Source organism: Bison bison, unplaced genomic scaffold (genome assembly GCF_000754665.1).
Source record: "Bison bison bison isolate TAMUID 2011002044 unplaced genomic scaffold, Bison_UMD1.0 scf7180017864366, whole genome shotgun sequence".
Classification (NCBI taxonomy): Eukaryota; Metazoa; Chordata; class Mammalia; order Artiodactyla; family Bovidae; genus Bison; species Bison bison.
The window spans coordinates 2,394,592-2,404,115 of NW_011494938.1; the positions used below are offsets into that span (position 1 = coordinate 2,394,592).

Genomic DNA, 9,524 nt, shown 5'->3' on the forward strand with positions numbered 1-9,524 from the left:
TGCTCTTCCGATCCTGTCATTCGGTTTGTTGATTAGAAATTTTAGCAGTTCTGTTTCTTCGAGCTTGCCACATTGTTATCTAAAGTTATATACCCCGTGATCTGTACTTTTACACGTTTTAGTATAATTATGAAATGTTACATTTTCAAAGCTTCTAAAGCAATGTTGTGACTTAGTAAATACATTAAAACATCAGCAACTGATGTCTGAATGAATATATTAATAAAGGCTCTCAGAGTATTTTTGTTTTACCTTATAAATACAGGAGTAGCTTTACTCTTTTAATAGGTATCTAAATCGTCATTGCTCAAAAAATGTTTCATGGTATCTGGTTAAAAAATAATTTTGCTGTTCACTCAGATTTGAGATTATAGGATACCCTTTCTCCTAAACATTTATGCTTTTAAAAAGGTGTTTGGTATTTTTCAGAGGCCAGCAACTTTTACTTTCCCTTTTGTCCTGTTCTCCCTCTCTTGCTATCTTACAGTGGAAGCTGTTTGGTTTGTTAGCAGAATTTGCTGGTATATTTCACGTGTAACTTACTGACTTTTTTGTTCAGATGTCTGATTAGTCACAGACATCTCTGATACTGTTTTCTAAGAAAAATAAAGGTGTGTCATATGCCTTACGTACTTTATTCTTTAGAAATCCTGTCAGGCTCTCACCCTGTTTACTTTCGCTTTACCTGCCGTCTTAGCTTGTAGTAGATGGGGGGTAGGAAGTCTCAGTGATTCCGGAAGCAGGTATCCTGACCAAGGTGGGTGTGGGGTGGAGAGGAGACAGAAAAATTATTGAAAATATATAAAAGAACTCATAAAACACTATCAGTTTGGGACTGTTTTGCTTGGAGGCAAGCAGCTCCTATGCCAGGAGAATCACCATGAAACCCTATCAGTTGAGGGTCCTATGAAGCAGTGAGACGAACATCATAGGAGTTAGCAGACCAGGCCTGCCTCTGCCACACTGGTGGCCCTTGCGGAAATCTGTCCACAGAAACATTTTGTTTGGCTGGCATAGTGTTTTTTTGTTTTTAATGTAATTGCTAGTATTTTTAAATGGGTGTTACTACATAAAATCTGAATCTTGAACTTTTCTTGGAGAATGGGAAGATCTCTCCACAGTGGGCCAGCATTCAAGCAGGGCAGTAAGCTGCTGGAGCTGAGTAAATGGCTGCCCATCTGTCTCCGATTGACCACAGACCCCACCAGTCCTCTCTGCTTATTTACATAACCCTGCTTTGACTTTAAGCAGAGATACCCTTGCATGGCAGTAGAAGTGATGGGAGGGGGTGAAAATGTACGCAGTCTAGTTGATGTGTGAGATTTCTTCCAATTCCCACTTAAGATATCCACTAAAGATGATTTTAAGCCACCAAAGACAAGTTAGATATTTCATGTGCCTACCTCCGTATCTTCCTTTAGGCTTATTGTAGTTTGCGGATGCATCAACTTGTGTTATGTAGCCTGGGGCTCTTTGGATATGCTCTTTTCTTCACCTGGACTACGTTTGGCCTGGCCTAACACTGCTCATCCTCTGGGCTCACTGGACCTCTGATCTTTTCTCAAATCCTCAGGCCTGAATTGGATAGTCTTTCTTTTAGTCTGTTCTTTTAGCACCCTAGCCAGGCACTTAACAATTCCTATTTTTTTTCCTATTTAAGTTCACCACCCCAATTAGATTGGATGGTCCTTGGGAATGGGGATGATGTTTTACCCTCATTTCATCCCCTATGTATACAGTGTCTGTCACCTAGTTGGCACTTAAATTTGAATGAATGGGTAGGGAATAGCCAAGGAAAACCATCAGCTCCCTCCCTTCCACTTACTATTTACAAATTTTTTTCTCTTCATGGCTGTATTATTTCATTTGACTGGCTCAAGACTTTGATGTCATTTCTGACTGTCCACACCCAGGAAGAGCCTGTAGGTTCATTTTCCTTGACATGTTCATATAATCAGTTCCCTCCTACTCCAACTACACTTGGGTCCCCTTTCCCAGGCTGCTGCTATAGCCTCTTAACTGAATTCACTGCCCCACCTCTCCTTTACTGTTTTTCAGATTTCAGAAGTTATAGGACACTTCTGAATATGTCACACAGTTGTTCAGAACCATCGATGTCTTTTGAGGGCATAGAATGAAGTGTGTCTTCTTTGAAATAGACTTGATGTCGATCAGTGATCTGCCTTCATCCTGCTTTTCTGAATGGATTGCCTATCCTGGTCTTTCATATACTTTATGCTTCAGCCAGACAGGACTACCTTTTTTCCTGAAAATTCCCAGAAGGTCTCAATGGATCCCATCTGTTAAAGTCCGATCTTATCTATTGCATAAGTCTGTCATGCCTACTGCAGACCAAGTATTATTGCCCTCAACAGTAAGGATTAAAAGGGAATTGACATTATCCAGAAATGACTAAGTTCTAACATGATGAGAAGTGGCAGAGGATGAGTTTGGAGGGAAAAGTAGTTTATAGCAAATTTTTTAATGTTAAGCTAAGGAGAATGATTTTTATTTTGAGGGTATAGATGTCATTGAGGAACCTTAAATAGGGGAATAACATCAGATTTCAATTTTAGAAAATCCACTTTGGCCATAGAATAGAAAATGGATTGCAGAAGAATGAGACCGAAGGTAAGGAGAAAAGTTAGAAAGCTAGTTTAATAGTCCAGCCAGGAGATGATATATATTTGAATTAAGGGAGCATTTGAATTAGGATGAAAGTGTAGAGATGGATTTTATATAGTTGAGAGATGTTTAAAAGGCAGAATTGACAGGATCTAGTAACTCATAGTGATTGGGGTAAGTGGTAAGCCTAGGAGGACTCTTAAGTTTCTGGTTTGAGTGCCTTTAGTCAGGATAGAGAATGTAGGAGGAGTACCTGTTGGAGTACTCCTTTATAGTGCTATAAAGGAGTAGCATTATAAGATGAGTTTTGAACTTGTTAAAGTCCCTTCTGGTTATCCAGGTGGACTTGTAGGACTGGCAATTGGTTGTTGGTATCTGGTGAACAGATTTGGGACTTTTAGGTGTGTGGGTGGGGCCATGAGATAGATGAAGCTGTCCATTCAAGAGTTACACATGAATGCTCATGGCAGTTCTGTTCAGCAAAAAATTGGAAACAATCCAGATGTCCATCAGCAGGTGAATGTATAAACAAATTGTGATATAGCCATACACTGGAATACTTCTCAGCAGTAAAAAAGAATGAACTATTAATACATGAGACAACATTGCTCAAAATAATTAAGCTGGTAGCACCCCCTACTGCCCCAAACACCATAGTATGTACTGTAAAATTATAGAAAAATGCATCTACAGTGACAGAAAACAAGCCAGTAGTTGTTTTGGGGAGAGGCATTTATGTTCATTTGCTTTTTGATTGTACTAATAGTTTCAGGAGCATATGCATGCATTCTTGTGTGTGCTCAGTCACGTCCAACTCTTTTTGACCTGGTGGACTGTAGCCTGCCAGGCTTCTCTGTCTATGAAGTTTTCCAAGCAAAGAATACTGAAGTGGGTTGCTATTCCTTCCTTCAGTGGATTTCCCGACCCAGGATCAAACCTGTGTCTCCTGCGACTTCTGCATTGGAAGGCAGATTCTTTACCAGTGAGCCACCTCAGGAGCGTATTAAAATTCTAACGTGTTATACAGCTCAGATATTTGCAATTTATTATGTGTTAATTGTACCTCAAAGAAGGTGTTTTTAAAAAAGTGAATGAGGCCACTCACTGAAAATGATAAGAAGTAAGAATGAAATTAGGCTGGCATCAGAACTGGAGGAATAAAATGAACAATAGAATGTAGGGAAAGAGCAAAGGGAAAGGAGTGAGTGAAAGAGATTAAGAAGGAAAGAGTCAGGTAGAAAGAATAAGACCCTAGTGTCCGAGAAGCTGAGAATGGATGAGTTTCAAGGAAAGTGTTTTAACTGTGTCAGGCTATAGAAAAGTCAAATAAAGTACTACTATTTTTCAGGTACTTATGTCCGGCAGTTTAGGTGTGAGAATAGAAAATAGAAAAACAAACAAAAAAAAGAAGATAGAAAAACATGAAAAATGAGTAGCAAGAATAGATTTTTTTTTTTTTTTCCAGATTTTTTTTTTCCCCCTTCAAGCTTGTGAATGAAGGGGATTCAAGTTGCGGAAGACACTTGTTTTTTATTTAAATGTGATGGAAACTTGTTTATGTTAGGATGCTTCGGGGAAGTAACTGATGGAGAATGATAGTGAAGATACTAGTATTTGCCTCAAATTATTTGCCAAGTACTATTTTAAGTGCCTTATGTGTTCTCTAATTCTCACAGGATACTATCATTGTGTCTATTTTATAAGACAGAAAACTGAGGTTTGGAAAGGATAACGTGGTTACAGAGTCTGCATTTTAAAACAGTATTAATGATTATATGCTACCTCTGGCAGGAGTGATAACATCCTTTCTTCTGAGGTGGGAGGGGATGAGATAAAATGGGTTTGTAGGTTGAGGAGCAGGGAGTTCATGCTGCTGCTGCTAAGTCGCTTCAGTCGTGTCCGACTCTGTGCTACCCCATAGACGGCAGCCCACCAGGCTCCCCTGTCCCTGGGATTCTCCAGGCAAGAACACTGGAGTGGGTTGCCATTTCCTTCTCCAATGCATGAAAGTGAAAAGTCAAAGTGAAGTTGCTCAATCGTGTCTGACTCTTAGGGACCCCATGGACTTCAGCCCACCAGGCTCCTCTGTCCATGGGATTTTCCAGGCAAGAGTACTGCAGTGGGGTGCCATTGCCTTCTCCGGAGTTCATGCTAGGTAGCCTCAATTTTCATAATGAAAGACAAGATGCTTTACGTAGAGTGAGGAAAGAAATGAGTAAGGATCTTAAGTTTTGGAATTGCTGCTGTGGAGTTGGGAAAAGGAGCCAACCAGTGAATAAGAAAGGATTGCTGAGCAGTGCGGAGTGTGGAGAGCATTGTAGGTTTGAAGAGCATTCATTGGCCTGCTGGTTGTGAGATTTTCTTCCTGCAGCACCCATCAGTTAAGGTAAAAGGGTAGAGAAGGATTGTTGTTTGCTTGTGGCTGCAGTAGAGATGAAGAGAATAGTGGTATTTCAGAAGATTGAAAGTTAAGCTGTAAGAGAGATAATGGAGGTGTAAATGAGAGCTCCATGGATTAGAAATCTCAATGAGTTGTAAGAGGAGGGTAAGGGGAGCAGATAAAGAATTTTGATTAGAGATATTGATAATTACATTTTGGAGTTTTAAGATTCTAGAAATGAGGAAGATGAAACAGGGGCTCTGGACTGGTGTGCTGAATGGTGGATAGCGTGCATGGATGAGGATGGTTTCCACAAGGATTATGATGTGTGTTGTAGTAGAGAGGAAGAAGGCAGTGGCAGAGAGGTCCAGACATCACAGCAGTGACAATGCTCCAACCAAATAATAAGAGGCAGCTACTCCGTATGATACATTTTTTTTTAAAACTTTGCCCTTCATTTTAGAATATATTTATTTGTCTTGTAATCAAGTTTTGTATCCAACATTTTATTATGAAAAATTTCAGATACACAAAAAAGTTCAGAGTTGCATGGTAAATACTCGTATACCCACCTGGATTCTCTAATTTACAAGTATTTTACTGTTTGCTTTATCATATGTCTATCCATCCACCAATCCATCTTAACATTTTGAAGGATTTTAAATTAAGTTGTGGACATCAGTACACTTTACCCTTAAACACTTCAGCTTGCATATCATTAACTTAGAGTTCACTCTTTGTTTACAGTTCTTTTTGTTTTTCAGGTAAAATTTATGTACAGAGAAATACACAAATGTTAATTGTACGGTTTAATGAGTTTTGGCAAATGAATACAACTGAAGCTTCTACCAGGCTATGGAACATTACCAGCCCTCCCGAAATTTTCCTCATGTGCCTTCTCAGTCAGTTCCTACCCCCAGCCTCCAGAAGCAGCTGCTCTTCAGATCTTTTATCACCATACATGAATCTTATCTGTTGTAGATACCATATAAATAGAATTGTACAGTATATATTTTTGGTGAGGCTTTTGAGGTTGTGTTTAATGAAGAATTCAGTCTTTTTTTTTTTTTCTGTCATATGAATATGTCAAAGTTTATTAAATGCATGGATACCTGGGAGATTTCCAGTTTGGGGCTGTTGAGAATAAAGCTGCCATGAATGTTCTTACTTATAGCTCATGTTGTAGAAGTGTTTTCATTTCTCTTGGGTAAATATCAGGAGAAATGGCTCAGAGAATAAATGTCTGTTAGGTTTATAAGAAACTTCCAGACCTTTTCTCAAAATGGTTGGTACCATTTCATGTTCCCACCAACAGTGTACGAGGGTTGCAGTTGCTCTACATTCTTGCCAATATTTGATGTCATTAGTCTTTAATTTTAGTAATTTTGATGGGTGTGTAGTGTTATCTCATCGTGGCTTTAATTTGCATTATCCTGGTGACTAATGATATTGAGCTCTCATGTTCTTCTGGGTTATTCGTGTGTCTTCTTTTGTGTAGTATCTGTGTGAATCTTTTGCCCATTTAAAAAATTGGGTTGTTTTTCTTTATAGTATTGAGTTGTAAGAGTTCTTTGTATTATCGTAGTTAACTGTCCTTTATCAGATATATGTTTCATGAATATTTTCTTCTGGTCTGTGGCTTGTCTATTCATTTTCCTAATGGTGTTTTTTGATAAACAGAAGTTTTTAATACTGATGGAGTCAAATTTATCAGGTTTTTTCTTTTAAGGTCACTGTGCTCTGTCACAGAACCCCTTGCCTGCCACCAAGTCATGCACACATGGTCCCAAGGCTATTTTCTAAAAGCTTTAGCTTTTACATGACCTATGATCCATTTCAAATTAATTGTATATGATATGAGGTAGAAATTGAGATTTTTTTTTTTCTGCTCAAATCTAGTTATTTCAGAACTATTTGTTGAAGAGACTTTCCTCTCCCTGTTGGATTGTGTTGTTTCTGTGAAAATTAAATGAATATATATTATATGTTTATGTAAATGTATATTTAAATATATAATATCTAAAGTAAATATGTATGTGTTTTAGACTCTTCTAGTCCATTGATGTCTTGTTTATCTTTCCCCCAATACCACACTATTGATTACTGTAGATTTATAGTAAGTCTTAAAGTTAGGTAGTGCAAGCCCTCCTTCTTTTAAAATAATTATTTTATTGTTTCTAGATTTTGTATTTCAGTATAAATTTTGAACCATCCTGTCAATTTCTACCAAAAAATCTTGGTGAGATTTTAATTGTAATTTCATTTAATCTGTAGATAACAGGATAGAATTGGCATCTTAACTATAGCAAGTCTTTGGATTCATGAATGTAGTATATGTCTCCATTATTTAGACTTAAATTTCTCTCAGAAATGCTTTGAGTGTAGAAGTCTTACATGTCTTTGGTTAAGTTTAATCTGAAATATTTTGGTTTTTGATATTATTGTAAATTGTTTTAAAATTTTTTATTTTACAGTTATTTGTTAATGGGTATATAGCAATAGGTGGAAATTTGGAGAGCAGTAGAGAGGAATTGCAGGGTGACAGATGTGCTCAGGCCTAGAGAGAATTTAGTCCAAATGGGAGATGAAAGGGAGAGACTTCTAAGGGAAAAGAGAGGGAATTTCAGAAATTTTATATTGTTATCAATTGGAAGTCCTTAAATAAGCATCAGTGAGTCCTTTGGTATGCTAAAAATTCACGAAAAAGAAAGGCATTATGAAACTCAAAAAGTTGTTTAATAAAGATCATATATCTGAATTAAACAAACATGTAGCTAATTTTTATATATTGATCCTTTATCCTTTGACCTTGCTCAAAGTTGTTTTGCAGATTTCATAGAATTTTTATCTATTTTTGGCCACTCCCTGGAGCATGTGGGATCTTAGTTCCCTGACCAGGGATCCAAGCCACACCACTGCATTGGAAACATGGAGTCTTAACCCTGAACCGCCAGGAAAGCCCCTCCATAGAATTTTCTACGTAATTATGTCATCTGCAAATAGAGACAGTCTGATATTTTGTTTCTTTTTCTTATTTTATTGACTAGGACTTCCATTACAGTGTTGAATCAAAGTAGTGAAAGTGGTCACCATCTTAAGGGAAAAGTATGTCTTATTTCACCATTAAGGGGGATGTTAGCTGTTAGTTTCCATTGATGTTCTTTATCAGATTGAGGTTTTCCCATTCCACTTCTAGTTTTCTGAGAGTTTGGGGGTTTTCTGAAGTTATAAGTGGATATTGAATTTTGTCAAATTGTTTTTCTATGTCTTTTAAAATAATCATAAGCTTTTCCTCCTTTATTCTGTAAATATTATGGTAAATCACATTGATTGACTTTGAATGTTAACCTACATTCTTGGATAAGCCGGAGCAGATGGTTTTTTGTTTTGTTTTGTTTTGTTTTTTTTGAGTTTCTGCTTTGTGCTAGTGTTCTGGGCACTATGCTTGGTACTTTACATATTTATCTCTGTTCCACCCATTGACTTTTCAAGGTAGTAATTTTTACAGCTGAGTTTTACGGGTGAGGAAATGGATCCTCAGAGAGGCAAATGGCTCAAAAACTTGTAATAGAACCAAGATTTGAACTTAAGTCTGTTTAGCTTCAAACACAACTCTTCCCACTGCACTGTGTTGCTTCCTTCGAGTAGGTAGGCAGCGTGATACAGAAAAACGGTGTTCTAATTTGTCCTGCACCTTAGATTTTAGGGAGTAACTGCCTTAGGGGAGAAGGAGGCGAAATGAAGAAGGCTTTGAAGCCCTTTGTGTTAGACTGAGAAACTTAGCTCTCAAAACTTACATACTGGGGTTCTGCATACACTTGCATGCATTTGACGAAACTATCCTGCTGCATAACACAGTAATGATTTTAAGGTTATGGTGGTGGTGGTTTAGTCACTAAGTTGTGTCTGACTCTTGCGACCCCATGGACTGTAGCCTGCCAGGCTCCTCTGTCCATGGGATTCTCCAGGCAAGAATACTGGAGTGGGTTGCCATTTCCTTCCCCATCACTGACCTAGAGCCAGACATCCTGGAATGTGAAGTCAAGTGGGCCTTCTACGAACAAAGCTAGTGGAGGTGATAGAATTCCAGTTGAGCTATTCCAAATCCTGAAAGATGATGCTGTGAAAGTGCTGCACTCAATATGCCAGCAAATTTGGAAAACTCAGCAGTGGCCGCAGGACTGGGAAAGGTCAGTTTTCATTCCAATCCCAAAGAAAGGCAATGCCAAAGAATGCTCAAACTACCGCACAATTGCACTCATCTCACACGCTAGTAAAGTAATGCTCAAAATTCTCCAAGCCAGGCTTCAGCAATATGTGAACCGTGAACTTCCTGATGTTCAAGCTGGTTTTAGAAAAGGCAGAGGAACCAGCGATCAAATTGCCAACATCTGCTGGATCATGGAAAAAGCAAGAGAGTTCCAGAAAAACATCTATTTCTGCTTTATTGACTATGCCAAAGCCTTTGACTGTGTGGATCACAATAAACTGGAAAATTCTTCAAGAGATGGGAATACCA

At 38.1% G+C, this 9,524-nt stretch overlaps 1 protein-coding gene across 3 annotated transcripts in view; it reads left to right on the forward strand.

Annotated features, from left to right (window-relative positions):
- The window catches only part of SOS1 (son of sevenless homolog 1 (Drosophila)), a 132,270-nt gene that overhangs the window by 1,223 nt on the left and 121,523 nt on the right, over positions 1 to 9,524 (forward strand). The window lies entirely within an intron of this gene.